At 34.1% G+C, this 19624-nt stretch overlaps 1 long non-coding RNA gene across 1 annotated transcript in view; it reads left to right on the top strand.

Moving 5' to 3' along the window:
• The window catches only part of LOC306657765, a 197803-nt gene that overhangs the window by 128872 nt on the left and 49307 nt on the right, over window positions 1-19624 (top strand). Inside the window, exon 2 of the long non-coding RNA XR_013762869.1 lies at window positions 5148-5225. This is a non-coding gene — a long non-coding RNA (uncharacterized lncRNA). The remainder of the gene's footprint in view (window positions 1-5147; window positions 5226-19624) is intronic.

The following is a 19624-nucleotide window of genomic DNA, read 5'->3' on the forward strand; positions in this document are numbered from 1 at the left end:
TGGAATACTTTGAGAAGTATTGGAATGAGCTCTTCTTTAAAGGTTTTGTAGAACTCGGCTGAGAACCCATCTGGTCCCTGACTTTTCTTTGTTGGTAGGCTTTTGATGACCTCTTCTATTTCATTGTTTAAAATTGATTTATTTAAGTTGTGTATGTCCTCCTCCTTCAGTTTAGGTAATTCATATGTCTCTAGAAACTTGTTGATGTCTTCGAGGTTTTCTGTTTTGTTGGAGTATATATTTTCAAAATAGCTTCTAATTATGTTTCGTATTTCACTCGTGTCTGTTGTGATATTTCCTTGTTCATTCCGAATTTAATAATTTGAGTTTTCTCCCTCTTTCTCTTTGTTAGTGTCACTAAGGGTTTATCAATTTTGTTTCTTTTTTCAAAGAACCAACTGTTTATTTTGTTAATATTTTCCGATTGTTTCTTTTGTTTCAATTTTGTTGATTTCGGCTCTGATTTTAACTATTTCTTGTCTTCTACTACCTTTGGTGTTGGTCTGCTCTTCTTTTTCTAGGGCTTTGAACTGTAGTGTTAACTCGTTTATTTGTTGATTTCTACTTCTTTTGTTGAATGCGCCCCATGAAATAAATCTTCCTAAATACTGCTTTGATAGTCTCCCAGAGATTTTGATATGATGTGTCTTTGTCGTTTACTTCTAAGAATTTTTTAATTTCCCTCCTGATGTCTTCTGTTTTCCATTCATCATATAATAGTGTATTATTTAATCTCCAGGTATTGGAGAAGTTTCTGTTTTTTATTCTGTCATTTATTTCTAATTTCAATCCATTATGATCTGATGGAGTACAAGGTTGTATCTCTATCTTCTTGTATTTGCTAACAGTAGCTTTGTGGCATAAGACATGGTCTATTTTAGAGAAGGATCCATTTGCTGCTGAGAAGAAAGTGTATTCATTCTTTGTTGGATGGTATATTCTATATAAGTTGGTTAAGTCTAAATTGTTGATTGTGTTATTGAGATCTATGGTTTCTTTATTCAATTTTTGTTTGGACGATCTATCCAGCGGTGAGAGAGGTGTGTTAAAATCGCCTAGTATTATTGTTTTGTGCTATTTGATTTCTGGAATTGAGAAGAATTTGTTTGACGTACATGGATGAGCCAATGTTCGGGGCATAGATATTTATGATTGTTATGTCTTGCTGATTTATGCTTCCCTGAAGCAGTATGTAATGTCCTTCTTTATCCCTTCTGACTAGTTTTGGCTTGAAGTCCACATTATCTGAAATGAGGATGGATACTCCAGCTTTTTTGCTGTGTTCGTGTTCATGGTATGTTTTTTCCCATCCTTTCACCTTTAGTCTATGGGTATCTCTTTCTATGAGATGAGTCTCTTGCAGGCAGCAAATTGTTGAATTTTTCTTTTTAATCCATTCTGCCAGTCTATGTCTTTTGATTGATGAGTTCAGGCCATTAACATTCAGGGTTATTATTGTGATATGATTTGTATTCCCAGTCATTTGACTCATTTTTGTTTTTTGACATGATTTGGTTTCCCCTTTATTTGGCTATTCCTTTAGGCTAGTTCCTCCCTTTGCTGATTTGCATCACTTCCTCATGGAATATTTTTCTGAGAATGTTGTGCAATGCTGGCTTTCTTTTTGTAAATTCCTTTAGCTTCTGTTTATCATGGAAGGATCTTATTTCATTGTCAAATCTGAAAGTAAGTTTTGCTGGGTATAAGATTCTTGGTTGGCATCCATTTTCTTTCAGGGCTTGGTAAATATTGTTCTAGGCCCTTCTAGAATTTAGGGTCTGGATTGAAAAATCTGCTGATATTCTTATTGGTTTCCCCCTGAATGTAATTTGATTCTTTTCTCATGCAGCCTTTAAAATTCTGTCTTTATTTTGTATGTTAGGTATTTTCATAATAATGTGCCTTGGTGTGGGTCTGTTGTAATTTTGTATATTTGGAGTCCTATAAGCCTCTTGTACTTGGTTTTCCATTTCATTCTTCAGATTTGGGAAATTTTCTGATATTATTTCATTGAATAGATTGTTCATTCCTTTGGTTTGTTTCTCTAAGCCTTCCTCAATCCCAATAATTCTTAAATTTGGCCTTTTCACGATATCCCATAATTCTTGTAGATTCTGTTCATGATTTCTTACCATCTTTTCTGTTTAGTCAACTTTGTTTTCAAGATTAAATATTTTGTCCTCAATATCTGAGGTTCTGTCTTCTAGGTGTTCTATCCTATTGGTTATGCTTTCTATGGAGTTTTTAACTTGATTTATTGTTTCCTTCATTTCAAGGATTTCTGTTTGTTTTTTTTCAATATCTCTAACTCTTTATTGAAATGATCTCTTGCTTCCCGTATTTGCTCCTTTAACTGTTGATTGGTGCGATCATTTAATGCCTGCATTTGCTCTTTCATCTCTTCATTTACTTCCCTGATTGTTTTAATTATGTACATTCTGAACTCCCTTTCTGACATTTCTTCTGCTGTGCTCTCATTGGGTTTTATTGATATAGTATCTCGGTTTGTTTGGGACATTTTCTTCCCTTGTTTTCTCATATTGGTCAGATGTCAGTGGGACTTTGTGATATTGCAGAATTCTTCTATTGGCTTTTAGTGTCCCTGTAGATTTCCGGTGTCTTACCTTCCTACCTTCAGTAGTCTGAAGTCTTGGAGTAACTTGATAATGCAGTGCTTCCAAGGAAAGCTGCCCCTAGCTTGCTACTGGCTCCAGGACTTGGAACTGGCTCTTGTGGAAAGGCTCTCACTTGGGGGTCTGCTCCGAGAAGCTAGCCTGGAAAGGCGCTTCCCACCGGAGGAGGCCAGGCTGTGGGCTGCTTGGGGAAGTCCCTGGCTGCACTGTCCTTGTCCCTGAAGCAACCCATGGGCAGGAACTCGCTGCCCTGTTTCAGGGACTTGAAGTTTGGTTCTGTGCAGAAAGGCTCTCACTGGGGGGCCTGCTCCAAGATGCTGGAAAATCTGGCCCTGTGGGAGGAGTCAACCTCCGGAGTGCACAGAGCTGCCTGGGGAAGACTCTAGCTGCTCTGCACTACTCTAATAAGCCACCCTAATCTGGGCCTGCCACCCGGGCAGCGCTTCACCGGGTGGGGGAGACTCACCCCATGGCTCTGTTTTAGTCCGAGACTCTCAATGCCTCCCCTTCTTGAATCCTGGGGTCTGGAGCAACTGGAGATTCAGTCACCCTCTAGTCCGCCATCTTGGATTGCAAGAGATACATAAGTTTTTAAGCATTGTTTTATCTATGAGAAAGCTTAGACTTTGTAAAAATACTTAGCCAGAGTACTTTGCCAATGTCACCTATTTTTGACTTTGTTAGCAAATATATCATATTTGCATTACAGATTTCTATGTTGAGAAGTATATCCCAAGCTTATGCTAACAAATGGTCCCCAAGTATCACTGCAATAAAACAAGAAAGGATTTGCTTCTCAGTTATGCGACAGGTCTCATGTATCTTTTCAGGAAATTCTGATCCCCGCAGTCTTTCAGATTCAGGCTGACAGAGGATCTACCTTTTAAACACATGGCTTCAGTATTCACCCCTTAAGAGAAAGACAGCACTGATGACTTTTATTTTCTTTCCTACATTGTGCCCTTTAAGTGACATATCATCTCAAATAACCTAAGAGCCCTAGAAAGTGTAGTCTTTTGTATTCATGGAACAAAATCTAGGTATTGATGACCATTAGGAATGTATACTCTGATAGAACTCCTAGAACCCAGGGGTGTTTGATACTAGGCACCGAACTCTTCAGCACTGGGTTATCCTTGCTCCTCTCAGGTCTAGTAATTTTGACAAAAACACTAATTTAAAATTGTTTAGAATAACAAAAAAAAATTTTAGGAGAAAATCATTGGAATGATTGTTGCAATCAACAGAAGGAAATGCTTGTTTTTCATGTTTTCAATATCAAAAATTTAAATAGTTGATAGTTTTAATTTGTGTATCCTATATTTCACTTACTAATATTTTTGAAAATTCAAAGCTTGTGAAAAAATTAAAGATGATAAAATATGTCAGATATTTTGGTTAACTAATCTTCGATGTTGGAAAAATGTGTAAAATGACTTAGTTTGACTCAGTTGCATCCCACTAAATATCTTGAAATCTGAACCTTTTAATATAAATTCACAAATATAACAATACTCAGTTTTGGAATCTATTATTATTTTACACTTTTATAAAAGAATCCTACATTTAATATCTTACATTCACTCTACTTGTGCTTTTGCTCTTTTAGGGCTTACTAAATTCATCAGAGAATTTTTGAAATTTTTGAGGAACAAATTACTTCACTATTAAGAGATGGTGTTTGTAGTATCAATTTGTAATTGCCTAAAATTAGATTTTTAAGCAATAGAGTCTTTATCAAAATCCCTAGGGAATCTTTGCCTTTGCTTGACTCATAGCAAATTGTTTTCCACAAATTATCTACTTTAATGATTTCTTTTCCTATTAGTAGAATCCTGTTTGATGTATCTTTTTGCCTTCTCTCTCCTCTTGGTGTTTTCCTGGTGATTTTGTGAAATAATGTTTTCTCCTCAGCTTTTCCTGTAGAAAATTATCAACTCCAGAATAGTTCTGAGCTCTAAAAATTGGATTTATATTTAATAAACAGGGAATCCATGAAACTTTCCAAGAACAGGTGAAATAAACTCCAATATCTTAGTAACTCATAAATTCCAAAATATTCTATGCCTTCTAATAAGTGGCTACTTACACAATAGGACCTTTATGTAGCAACAAAGTTCATAAACCAGTTTTCAGGGGCAACTTTGTAAAGTTGCGCCATATATATTTTGAACAGAGTGATTAGTGCTGAAATAATAACACTCATTTTAAGGACACTCATTTGTAAATATATTGGGTTTGCCATATTACTTGCATGTTGCGCTAGAATTGTATTTTGCCTATGAACCAATATTTTCCAACTCTAAAATTTGTCAAATGGGTTTATTTTGGGGAGGCTATACTTCCTGTATATATCTGGCGCAGGTATTTTATGTTTACAGTGTTGTTCTTTGAATTTAAAAAAAAATGATATCCTCTCACATCTATAATATTTCATTTAGCAGGCTGTCATTATGTGAACACAGTAGTCAGAGGATGTTGTGGTTAGGAGACAATAATTGCTATCTCTTTAAGATATCAGGGGGTATGGAATCGACATATAGACAGCTCACATTTTTTCAGGAAGGGAAAGGTCAATTTTTCTCCAAATTAGTAAGTTGTTGTTATCACTTTATTTTAAATATGAAGATATTTTATACCTAAAAGTTGAGAAAAATATGATGTTTTGAGAAGGATGCATTTAATATCATTTCTCATTTATTGCTCTAAGAAGGAAGCAAATTTTATGGACTTAGAAGCTCAGCTTCCAAAAGACTTATAGAATTCATTCTTAAGTAGGGTCTGCGCTGCAGATAAATCAAGTACTTAAAAAATTTTGAAATCTTTTTCCTTTTGATTATACTATAGTCAACTCAACTCAATCACTGTCATGCTATAAGAATAATGGGAAACTGAATTCTGTGGATACCAACACTAGAACAAACTTAGATAATAAAAAATGGCAATCTCATAATCCAATTATTAATTTTTTAGTTGTGTTAATAGAACATTCCCTCCCTTTCAAAAGTTTGTAATAACAATAGCAAAGCAAGTTATGCTGTAAAATATCTCACTTAGGCTATCTAACTATCTGGCATAAATGCTTCAATAGTCCATTATTTACCCTAGAGCTTGTCTTGACTAGTCTTTGGTAGTCAGACTTCTGTTCATATAATCTTGAACTTTGACTTGCCCTGAAGTTTAAGTACTAATATGCATAAACCCCCTTAATAGCTCATTCCAAGAATCCTTTACCACTCAGAAAAATATTTCCTATTAAGACACCTCACTCATGCTTTCTGCTCATCCCCAAGACTTTTCCCCTTCCCCAGTAATTTCTACTAACCTTCCTTACCTCTCCAAATAAAAAGGACATTTTCTGTTTAATTTTGAGAAGACTGGAGATCTTTGTGGCTAGACCATTCTTCTCCTTAAAATAAACTTTGAAATAAAATCACTCCTTACCTAAGTCCAAGTTGTTTTTATTTTGCATATCCAATGTAATTACTGTTATTCTCATTTTTACCATTTTTTCATATAAAAAGTAATAGCAGAGATTACACACATAATAATGTGAATACTAGAATTTTAACATAGGTCTGTGTTCGACTTATTCTCACTGCATAACTTCATACAGACTCAAATGTAATATTCATTTTCAAGGGCAGGGAAGGGGAAATAACTGGGAATGATATTGGCCAAATTATATTGTTATTGCGTGCATGTAAGAATATATGACAAATCGCAAAATTATGGACATCTAGAATGCACAAATGAAAATATGGGAAAATAAAACATTTTTCAGAACTTTCTTATAAGCTTTTAATGTGCTTCCAAACCTTCCTTAATGGTGGAAATGGGTCCTCCCAAAGCATCCTTCAGTAGAATTGTTTGGTGCTTATATACTTTTGACTTTTGACCAGATATTTTGACCTCATCACCAAATAATACAAACTGAATACCCCTGACACTCAGTGCACATATACTGTCTCTTGGCTGGAGACATCTCCATGATACCCCATCCTTAGCAGGTGGGATAACATGAGTCTAGATCTTCATGTGGCTCTCCTGTCATTCATTTGCTCAGAATCATAGATGTGACATGATAATCATACTCTAGGAGTTGATCAAATCAATAGGAGATGGTAAGAGACACAATTCTCTTTTATATGATGTAAGTGGTGCATTATAGTCATACATCATATTGGGGTTCACTCTGGCATAATCATATATGCATGGAATATAATTGGCTCAACCTCGGTCCCTAGAACTTCCACTCCTCCTTCCTCTCCCTTTTGCCCTTCTTCTACTTGTCTTTTATTTATTTTTTTATTTATTTTTAGTTTTTTAATTGTTGCTTTATAGATATACATAACAGTGAAATTCATTATGTTACATCCATATATACAGAGTATAAATTGATCAGTTTCACTGTGTGGTTTACTATTTTTGGCACCCCTCCTCCCTCCCACTCAGTCCACTTCCTCTGCTCCACTGAGTTCCCTTTTATTTTCATGGGATTCACCATCCCCCCTTTTCAAACTTTGGTCTAGTTTGAGCATAAGAGAGAAAACAGTCAACACTTGAGTTTCTGAGTATGACTTATTTCACTTAGCTTTATGTTCTCCAGTTCTATTATTTATCAGAAGATGCCATCATTTCATTCTTCTTTAAAACTAAGTAAAATTCATATATATATGCAATTTATATATATATGAATTATTATTGATATATATTATTGATTCTTGGTTTTACTGCACTTGCTATTATTTGCACTCTTGATAATTGCCATTCTAACTCGAGTGAGATGAAATCTCTGTAGTTTTGGTTTTCATTTCCCTGATGGCAAGGTGTGTTAAACATTTTTTCAAGTATTTGTTGGCAATTTGTATTTCCTTCTTTTGGGGAGTGCCAGGGATTGAACTCAGGGGCACTTGACCACTGAGTGACATCCCCAGCCCAATTTTGTATTTTTTTAGAGACAGGGTCTCACTGAGTTGCGTAGTGCCTCACTTTTGCTGATATGGCTTTGAACTGGTGATCCTCCTGCCTCAGCCTCCTGAGCACTGGGATTATAGAAATGCATCACCTCACCTGGTTCAGTTTCTTCCTTTAAGGAGTTTCTGTTTAAGTTCGTTTTCTCATTTATTATATAACTATTTATTTGTTTAGTGTTATGTTTATTCATTTGTTTATTATATATTCTGGATGTTAGTTCCCATCAGAGGAGCAGCTGGCAAAGATTTTCTCTCATTCTGTTTTTTTTTTTTTTTTGGCAGTGCTGGGGATTAAACGCAGGACCTTGTGCTTGCCTTGCAAGCACTCTACCAACTGAGCTATATCCCCAGCCCGATTTTCTCTCATTCTGTAGGCTTTCTCTTTATGCTTGTAAGCTGTACAGAAGCTTTTTAATTTGATGCTATCCCACTTATTGATTATTGGTTTTATTTCTTGCACTTGCTTTGAGGTCTGGTTCAGGAAGTGTTGCCTTCACCAATATGATGGAATATTGGTCCTATGTTTTTTAACAGCAGTTGCAAAGTTTCTGATCTAGGTCTTTGATACACTTAGTTGTGTTTTTTGCACAGTGAAATTAGGGGATCCAGTTTCATTCTTCTATATATGAATATCCAGCTTTCCCAGCACTGTATGTTAAAAAGGCTATCTTTTCTCCAAAGTATGATTTTAGCATCTTTGTTAAATATGAGTTTATCTATGTGCATTTGTCTATGTGTCTTCTATTTAATTGGTCATTATTGCTCTTTGATTCTTATATCATGCTGCTTTTGTTACTGTAGCTCTGTAGGAAAATTTGAGGTTCAATATTGTGGTACCTTCAGTATTGCTCTTCTCGTTCAAGATTGCTTTGGCCATTCTGGGTCTCTGATCCTTCCTAAAAATTTTAAGAGTGTTTTTTCTAGTTCTGTGAAGAACCTCATGGGTATTTTGATGGGGATTGCATTGAATTTGTACAATGCTAATGTAGTTTAGCTATTATGTCGATCTTAATTCTTCCTACCCAAGAATATAAGAGGTCTTTCCACTTCAAATCTCTTCGATTTCTTTCTTTAGTGTTCTTATCATAGAGTTCTTTCACCTCCTAGGTTAGATTTATTCCCAAGGTTTTTTCTTTGTTTGACTGGTAGGTTGATTGTTTATTGTGCATGGAATAGTTTTCTGATTTCTTTCTTTCTACTGAATCAATTCATTATTGGAATATAGAAAAGCAATTGATCTATGAATGTTGATCTTCTATCTTGCTACTTTGTTGAATTCATTTATTGGGCCTAGATGTCTTCTGGTAGTGTTTTATGGTACTTTTTGACAAAGGATGATGTCACCAGCAAGCAGATAATTTAAGTTCTTATTTTCCTATTTCTATACCTTTAATTTCCTTTTCTTGCCTGATTACCATGGTTAGAATTTCAAAAATTATGCCAAACAGGACTTAGGATAGCTTCTTTTACCCTATTTTTGAGACACAATTCTGAAACTCAAATTAGAGAACCTATCTCTCACTGGATAGCTTTTCAGGGTCAGTTTCTTAGAAATGAGGGTCTTTAATTTTCCTACTCAAATGATACTGTAGAGGAGTTTTTTTAAAAGTCAAATTGTCTGTAGTCATTGCTAAAAAATTTCATCTCTAAATCTTACTACTTTGCACTTTAATAGCAAGATATATGAATTAGTGCCTCTTAGTTTTCAGCTGTATTAGAGAAACCAACAAGAGAAAATTTACCAACTTTCCACTTATGTGTATAAATTTAGGGTAATTTGTTCACCATTCTGGGTTTTGATTATGTTTAATAAATTTGTTTTCAAAAGGATTTAGAAAAGTCATAAAAACCTTGGGAGAATAGTTTACAATAAGCTAGTTATTTAAATTGTTATCAGATACATAGTATATGGTTCTGTATAAGAATTACTTTTGTGATGTGACCCATGTAATTTGTGAACAGAACTTTCTTTAAAATAAACAGAAATGTGGGCACAAAAGAGGAAGATGTAACCTGACAACAAAATAAAAAAACATTTCTGAGATTCTAAGGTTAAGATATTAACTATTGTTATTATGCTTTCAACAGAGAAGAAAATGTCTACTTTTACCCTGGGATGAAGAGGTAATCATTGATGTGTGACCATGTACAAAGATTAGAAATAGAAATTTACTTTTCATGTTAGGCAGAAAAAACAATCAGATATAAATCGATCTTAAGTTGAAACCCCAAAGCTGAATCATGTGCTCAGGTGTAGGCCATTGTGCTCTACTTTTTACATTTGAAATATTTTACTTATATCCTCTAGAAGTGGTGGATAGTCACAAAAATACAGAATTATAAAGTATCCTCAGAAAAAGTGATGTTCAAACTAATACGAGCTGAAGTGTAAAAAAAGTTAAATGAAGATAAATAGAAAAAAAGTGCGAAATGAAGCCTTCAGTAGGAGTCTAATAATTAATAGCTTTTAGAACTGACTTTACTATCCATTTAAACAGATAATTTAACTTTTCTAGTTTTAACATAAGTTTAGAATTAAAAATGTGAGTGAAAGTTTAAAAGGTTAACTATATACTTTTTAAAGGCCTTTTGCCTCAAAGATCCACACAATATAAATATAAATCTCTATATAAATGTCGATCTGTATTCAATTCTAGGTTTTATTGTGTAGAAATTAATTTTAATTTTAAAAGTTTGCTGCTATATTATGAATATTTGAAAACATTTATGTTTTGTCATTTGACTTTCAATTTCCCCTTCTTATTTTCAATATATGCTTCTTTCATAGTTTCTTCTCATAAGCACCCAATCTGGAAGCTGTTATTTTGCTAGAATTCTAGAGTTAGACAATATTTATGAAATCACTAACTCCTTCTCCTTATATGGAACTTAAGACTTTTTTTTTTTAACAGTAATCATATATGTGGACTGTCTTCAGGTTTCCCACAGAATTTCTGCTTTGAGTGAATGTCACATGTAACATTTTGGAACTATAAAAGGCAGTATCTGGTGGCTTATATTTGATAGTATTTAAAAATTAGGGAAAAATAGAAAATTCAGCATGTATGGAATGTGAATCTTTTTGTTATATTAAGTATATTTTTAATTGACTATAGATAGTTCTGTTTTCTTTTCAATTCTTTTGAGTGTATATCAGAAAGGAATCTCATTCCATTAACTAAAGAAGGTTATATAGTAATAGAGATAGTTATTTCAGCTATATACAATGACTTGATTTTGACAGAATAGATATGAGGTTGATGATGAACAGATAAAATAGATATGTGCAGAAAGCTACTGAAAAATATTTCCTTGTAAACTCAGAAGAGAATTCTGAGTATTCTAGTAAATATTAAATTGAGGAATTGCATATTTGGTCAGTAAGGCTTTATTTAATGTTTACCACCCTTCTATATCCTAGGGATAAAGCTTCATTGAGGTTCTGATTTTAGTGTACTGAAATTGATAAATATACAAATTAAAAAATACATGAGAAAATCTGAAGTAATTAAAATTCTAGGCTCCAATAAAGTAATAGTTTCTTAAAGAATAGGCAAGAAGAAAGATGGAGCAAAAGGCATTTATAAATGTTTTCATGGTCAATAAAGTCTAAGGAGATAACTTGAATAGATTCCATCACAAACTGAGGGAAACTGATAAAAGATAAAACAGTTGGTAGGGAAAACTTTAAGAGATGATCCTCAGGACCCATGTCCTTTTTGCACGTGCCCTGAATAACTCTGGGAATATGAATACAATGAATTTTATTATTGCGATCAGGTGTATTATATGCCACAGTAGTTTTAAGAAATGCAGACTATGCAGGTATAACTAGCCTAGTACCTGAGCTTCTAAATCTGAGTCCAACTTAAAAAAAATCAAGAGATTAAGCAAGAGCAAGACCAAATGTACTATATTGGATTCGAAGGCGGATGGACTCAAGTGGCAAGGGATGGCAACAGCCTCTAGGAGTCCAGACTGGCTCAGAGTGAGGGAATCTGGGACCTCAGAGGTAGAGTCAAAGGAACCATATTCTACCAACCCTTCAAATGAACTTGGATGTAGGTTCTTATTAAAGTCTCTGAACAAATTCATCACACCAATGCCCTCATTTTAACCTTACGTTATACCTTATGTCAGTAGAGGGACTAATCTACTGAGTAAAACCTCTTACCTGTAGAATCACGAGCTTACACAGGGATGTTGTAAGTTGTTCTGTGCGGTAATGTTATACAGCATTAGGACACTACTATAGACAGCTACTAGAAAGGCCCTAGGGCAGAACAGATCCAAGAAAGTTCCATGGGTGGAAAGGAGACCAGTGTGGTTGCAGCATAGGGAGTCCCAATAGGAGGAAAAATGAGAGTCAAAAACACATAGGTGCTTAAATTAAGGCCTGGTAATGAATAAGATTTCCTAGGAGTTTATATTACAGAGTGAAGAAAGAGAATAAAAGACCAAGGAAGAGTAGAGAACAACATGCTATTAGGAAGTGGTAGATGAGAAATTAACCAATGGAAAAAAATGAGAAATTTCAATAAAATTATTTGGAAGAATAACTCCTAAAATATTTAAAAGTCATGGAATCCATGACAGGACGTTTTAATTATGCTATGAGCATGTCTGAATATGGCATGATAAATTCCATTATTATGCATAATTATTATATGTCAGTAAAAATGTCAAAATGTTAGAAATGTTGACTGTCTTAGGGACAACAAACAAGATGCCATCAGACTCAGTCACTAGGATGCTATTTGTCATCAGTTTTATGTTATTGTCCCTTTTTAACCCATGCAGAGAAACAGCAAGCATATAGATCTTCAAAACTTGGAAAGTGTATTTAGAATGGTATGATTTAAAATGTACAAAATATGCCATCTTTTATTATAAGAGGTACATATAGGTTTGGGGGACAGAAATATTTCAAGGAGGTGGGACTACCATTCACAAATAAAAAAGGTTAAGAGCCTTTTTATAGGTATAATTCATAAAGAAAAAATTAAAGCAAATCGATGGCTTCAAACATGGAACACAAATTCAATGTTCCTAGGCAGACACTGTGCATTTTAGCTTTGTATTATTGGGTAATTCTATCACATAGTTCATAGTTACAACTGAGATTTATTCATTGTAATTAGTGATATGCCCAAAATGGACAAAATGTCACCAAGTGCTAAATAATCTCAGTGGAAGGTGATAAGAAAGGTAAAGGGGGAAGTTAGTGGAAATGCCAAAGAGCAAACTTCATGAACAACCATGAGCAAAAACATGTTGCTTGGAGAGTGTACATTAACCCAAAAAAACTTAGCTGTACTAATGGACTGAATATGTGTGACCTCCCTGCCTAATTCATATGTTGAAATCTAATCCCTAATTTGATAATATTTGATGGCAACGCTTTTGGAAGGTATTTAGGTCATGAAGCCTTTGCCTGAATGATGCACACACTCTGAAGTGTGCTTCAAGGAAGGGACACAAGTGAGCTCTTTTTTCCCTGTTTTCCTCTGGATGATGATACAGTGAGGATTTGGGTATTAGCACACCAAAAAGTAACCCTCACCAATCACTGGGTATTCTAGAACCTTGATCCTAATCTTCCTAACCTTCAGAACATGGTGTTTAAGTCACTCAGTTTATGGTATTTTAATATAGCAGTCTAAACTGACCAAGACATCTAGTTTTACATTTTTATATGCAAAATAAATAATATTTCATAATAGCCTAACTACGTCACTCACTAGCCTTATGACCTTGACCAACCCTTTTAATCTTTTTATATTTCAGTGTCCTGATTTATTAAATGAAGGCATTGATATTTAGATTCTAATTAAGAATAAATTAATAAGATTAAAGATATAATGCTTACAAAACACTTAACTGTTGGCCTAATAAATAGTGTTCGCTCAGTAAATCTTAGTTATCAGCAATATTGGTAATTATATACACTAGCTAAATTTTGAACATCTTTAAGTTTCAAACCCTTCTCTTCAAGTAAAGTAGCTAAAAGCCTGATAGGTAAAACTAATACAGATATTCTTGTTGAATGGGGTAGGTTAGGTTGGGAGCTGGGTATCCTCCTGGCCTCTTGCTACTACCTTAGGTGTCCCACAGTGCTCTAAGGAGCACGAGGAGAACACTATTGACTTGAGAAAGCAGACAGTTAACAAGCTATCTTTTAAATGCAAGACAGTAGACTATTAAGCACAAGCCCTTATCAATGACTCAAATCATGTTGCTAAAACTGAGATAATTATTGCTAATCTTATTATTTTAGTCTCTTTCCTCCATTTTTCTTAAGACTTTGGCACTACATTCTCTCCAAAATCATATTTAACATTAAAACAAACCTATCAAAATGACCTCTGGCTTTTTTAAAGTAACAAGTTATAATCTCTTTAGATTCAGATCCATGGAGTAGTTCTGAGCCATCTGAATGTTCACTTAAAGGTCTGGGTATTTGCCTGAGCTGTTTTCTTTGGACACTACGGCCTGACTTAGATATGTCCCTAATGATATGGCCCAGAGAGCCTTTAGAGACAGCATTTTCTATTAAATGCAGCATATCCAGCGATAAAGTTTCTTAGGTGAATTCTTACTAGGCTCTTTACTTTGGTTGTCTTTTCTTCTAAGGAGAATGAAGAGATTGTAGAAAGCTATTTTTGCATGTGCTTTGTCCCACTCCATGGTATTTCTGGTCCAATGAGAGATTAGTTGCCTACCCAAGTGATTAAGTTACTAATTTGGCAAGTCATATGCCTCTTTTTTATCCCTGTGCTTTTTTCTCTGTTACATTCCCTAGGCCTTTCTTAAGAATGGCTTCATTAACATTGAATTGGTTTTCTTTATGGAGGCTGGAGCTCCCAGCAGCTTTTTAAAAATATTTTACAAGCTGTGCAGCCCTCTGCTAATTGATGCTTTGCCCTTTTTCCAAGCAGCTTTAAATAGGCGAATCAAGCAAAAGCCAGAATATCTTGAATTTAATATTGAATGATTAACTATGTAAACCTGCTTAATATTTTCATGTTTATTAAAATAAAACTTTTTTGTAATGTTCAAAATATACAAATTAAAGTTTATAAGATGCAAAATGTAATTCTGACAAAGCATATTTGGAGTAATCTAGTTTCTCAAATGTTTAATTGATCAATTAATGCTTATTAAACAATTCAGTATTACTCATAGATATTATACTAGACTGTTAGAAGAGTTAAGTTATAAACCCTGATTTTGAGAAATAGATTTCATCTGTGGAGATTGTACTGATGCTTATTGAACAATATTAATTGAGATGATTTGTAAATATATATTAAATTCTGTTTTCTGTAGGATAGCTTCATAAAAGGTTCTGAGCACATATAAATTAAGAGAATATATCTTGTTAGAATATGTTCTTGGAGTAAAGATTCATGGAGAAGGTGAAAGCTGGTTAGACAAATATGAGAGTAAAAATTTAGAGTCTGGGGTTTAAGGGAAAAACCTGGATTAAGAGGGAAAGAACAGAACTCAAGTATAGAATGAGTAATGAGCAATGATCAGACTTGCTCTTGGAACATTACCAATTATTCTAGTTCTATAGAGTGAATCTTAAGAAGGTGGCGTATACCTGAAATCCTAGCAACTTGGGAGGCTGAGGAAGGAGGATCAAAAGTTCAAGGCCAGCCTTAACAACTAGATAAAACCCTGTATCAAAATAAAAATTTAAAAAGGTCCAGGGGTGTATCTCAGTGGTAAAGTAGCCCTGGATTGAATCCCCAATATTAGAGGGAAAAAGATAAGTAGATATTTTTATAATTCCAGGAATTCACAGATATCTAGAATTCCTCTCTGGGCCACTGGATTCTGTTCCTGGTTGCATAGTAAAATACAATTTTCTTGAATGACTCAATTTCAAGACTGGATAATGGTAAGGTCTGGACAGAACAAGACTACAGCTAAGACACTGTAGAGCTTGTGGATCTAGTATGCAGGCTGTGATGTGAAGGGGAGCTGTATGATGGAGGATAGCAAATAAGAAATATTTGAAATGCTTTTTTGTATTATGCTTTTAGTTCTTTTACCATTTATAATTTATTTTTGGAAAAATATGAAGAAAATTTAAATCCTATTTTCAATTTTTTTTTAACTGCATAGGACTCAAATATTATGTTGAATTTACTGTCTAAGTTGGAAAGATTTTAGCACCAAAAAAAGTGCCTAGTATCAGCTAGGCAACAGCAAATGTGCATTGAAGGATGAAGGAGAGATTTATGGCTAATAGGTTTTTTTAAATTTAAGCCAAAGATGTAGACTGCTTATCCAAATTATATAATATTCTGGATAAACTTTTCAAAGAAATGTATATATAGCTACAGTTTCTATAATACTGTTCTAATTTCCTTTCTTTTGGTTTAAATGTATTGATTCATATAATGGCAAACCTATAAGTACATTTTATTAGTAGCCATGTGTGTTAGCTTTTCATCACTGTGACCAAAATACCTGAAAAGAACAACTTTCAGGAAAAAAGTTTACTTTGGCTCACAGTTTCAGAGGTTCAATTCATGGTCCTGGCAGTCTTGCTTTAAGGCAAAAATACCATCACAGAAGGACATGTCGGAGGAAGGCTACTTACCTCCTGGCAGCAGGAAGCAGAAGGGAGCAGAAGCCCAAGGAGGAAGTAAAGAAACCAGAAACAATATATATTCCCCAGGGACATGTCTGCCGTGACCTAATTATTTCTGCCACACCCCACCTGCCTACATTTTCCACCCAGTAGACCATTCAGATTATGAAACCATAAAAAGTATTTATCTACTGGTAAGGTTACAGTCCTCACAATTCAGTCATTTCCAAGTGCCCTTTCTCTGAACCTTGTTGCATTGGGAACCAGGTTTAAAATACATGAAACGTTGGTGGGAAAATCAAGACCCAAACATAATACCATGGCAGCCCATTCAGGCTGCCCTACCGAAAATAACTCACTGTGCAATTTATAAACAATAAAAATGTAGTTCTTGCAGTTCTGGAGACTGGGGAGTCCAGGGTCATGTCACTAACATGTCTCATGAAGCTTCTTTGCTTCAAAGATGGCACTTTGGTCACTGCATCCTCACAGGATGCAAAGGAGGATCAGAAGCACATGGAAGCTTCCTTTGACTTTTTAATCTGGGCACTAATCACATTCTTGAGGGTAGAAACTTTCCATTATTTAATCAGCTCATAAAGGCTCCACTTCTTATGCTATTTTGTTGGAGGTTAGGTTTTCATGCATGGATTATAGGGAAACATCAGCATTTAGACCATAGCAACAGTCATGTCACCACATATTAGAAATAGCAAATATGCAATTCCCAACTCACTGAGAACATATTCATTACAAAATTTATAGGAGCCATCCCCTTAAATTAACAAAGAGGTTGGTACTTGTGATGATAGTATTAGTGGATCTGTTTATCATTTTGAATGCTTTGTAAAAATAATTTCTATTCATATAAATCTAAAGTGATAGTATATAAAAACTTCATTAAATTTAGATCAAGGAAGCCAAGCACTGTGGTGCATGCCTGTAATCCCAGAAGCTTGGGAGGCTGAGGCAGGAGGATTGGGAGTTCAAAGCCAGCCTCAGGAACTTAGCAAGGTCCTAAGCAACCCAGCAAGACTCTGTCTCTAAATGAAAAAAATAAAAAGGCCTGGGGATGTGGTTCAGTGGTTAAGCACTCTGGGTTCTATCCCTGGTACTGAAAAAAAAAAAATTTGGATCAAGGATTATTCTTTTGAAATTTAATAAAGTAATATGTACCAAATACATATCACTAACATTATGATTAATCAAAATGAATATATTTTTAATATTTGCTAAAAAAAGTATAAAATATTTATGAATATAATATTTCTTAACAATCTGAGTAATAGATTTTGACTTCTATCCCATGTGTATTCTATAGCTGAAATGAAACTTAAAAATCATTTTAATAAATACACATTTCCTGGAGCTTTAAACAGAGGTTTATACTAAAGCTAAAGCCAACAAATGCTCATTGAAAGCTGTAACTTTTACTATTTCCATGACGTTGAAACTTGTATGACTCATTGAGTATCATAGTAGTACTGGCTCTTACTTCTGATTATGAATCCTTCAGAAAAAAACCACTACACAAAGCACTATTGAGTTGAACCCTTAATTCCATCTTATTCTGAAATAAAATATATTTTCTTTATAAAATATATTTCCTTATGGAGTTCTTTAAAATATAAATTTCAGTAACAAAATATAGTTTCTTGTATTGTTTTCTTCTAAAGAAGAGAAGTAATGTTAATCTTACATTATTTTATTCATAGGAGCCTTACTAATTATCAATTTTCTCCTAAATTAAAATTTAAGGCATTGATCTTTTCATTCAAATTCACAGGCTTTACCATAATCTTTATTTGTCACAAAAATAAAGATCAACCACTCAAACAGAATGGAAATTATGTGTTCTAAAAAGCCTTAAAGAACTATCATTTCATATTTGCTATGGTTTCATCCTTTTTTTTAATAAAAATGTGTCATATTTTATAACAAAAAAATGAATTAGGACTTTCATTAATATTAAAATTTTGAACTCTATTAACAAGTATGCAAGTAACCCATGCCATATACAGACAATTTTTTTTAAATCAGTTGATTGATATCCATTGATTAGTATATAGGACAAAGACAACCAATTGAAAGAGGAAAACACATTTCATCATAAAAGGACAAATAAAACATTTGACTGATTTAGGCAGCTATCATTCTGCCATTTGACCACTTCATTAAATTAGAAGTTTATATGGGAATCTTAAATTGTTTGTATACAGAAGAGACAGGGAAGACAAAGGAGAGTCATGCCAAAGCCCTAAAATGGCAAATGACTAGTTCAGCACAGTTGTTTTCAGTGGAAAATAAATTTTTAAAAAAATATCAGGGAAATATAATGAACCACCTTGCAATTATATTCAAGGCCAGTTACATGAATAAGAAAAGCTGTGTTTATTATTTATATGCCTCTTACATGGTTGTGTGAATTAAGTTGACTCTGGGTTTTTCATAGTTTTCTCTATTCTTTTGAATTCATGGACCTCACTGAAAAAAATTGTTATTTTTTCAACATAGAACAACTTGACTTTTTTCTAAAGACAGTCCCAATGTTATTTATATGATAAATACGGTGATACCAATTGAAAAGTGGTACATAGTTACATTAAAAATCAAAGAATAAATGGGGAGATTTCATTTGGTTTGAAAGATATGTTCATGTTTCAGATAATTCTAAATCTTTTTAAGAACTCTCATTGATTTTTCAAAGCTTTAGTCTGAAGTGTATAGCTTGTTGTATAATGGAAAAAAATTGTAAAGTCTACAAGGGATCTCAGGCTAATCATAATCAGCGGCTTAAACAGACTTTTAATTTAGCTGAAATATTAGCATTTACAATAATAATACTTAGTGAATTCCTAAAAAGGCTCTGCTCCTATATTCTTCCATAGCTGATATCTATCAGTCACTCCACAAATTTCTACTCTGGAGGTGAAACACTTTGCTTCTTCTTCCCTGTTTCTTCCAGAGTCCTGTTTGCCCCATCTTCCTTAACATTCTTTTCAAACTATGCCTTTAGTTCAAATCAGCCACTGAATCTTCTTTTGACTACTATACTCTCTGTGGTTCCCTTAAATTTCTCTATTTTGGCTTCTGCCTGACTATACTTCTCTGTACCCAATTCCACCAAATTTCTAATTCTTTTTAGGAGTAGGTTCACTATCACTAGGGATAACTCACCTAGTATAGCGCCCACTTGGTTCTCTCTGTGTTTTACCCTAAGATCTTGTCTTCCACACTGACTTCCCCATCCACTTCTATAATGATACTCTCAAATTTTTCACTACTGACAATTATTAAACCTTCAGTTTCTAACCATGCTTGCCACGTTCTAACCCATTTGTGCTTAATAGTATGCAGTCTGTTAAAGCACTGGGACGATGATTTGACTTAATGTTCTTTTTCTTGTCCAG

This window comes from Sciurus vulgaris, assembly GCF_902686455.1.
Source record: "Sciurus vulgaris genome assembly, chromosome: 1".
NCBI classification, from domain to species: domain Eukaryota; kingdom Metazoa; phylum Chordata; class Mammalia; order Rodentia; family Sciuridae; genus Sciurus; species Sciurus vulgaris.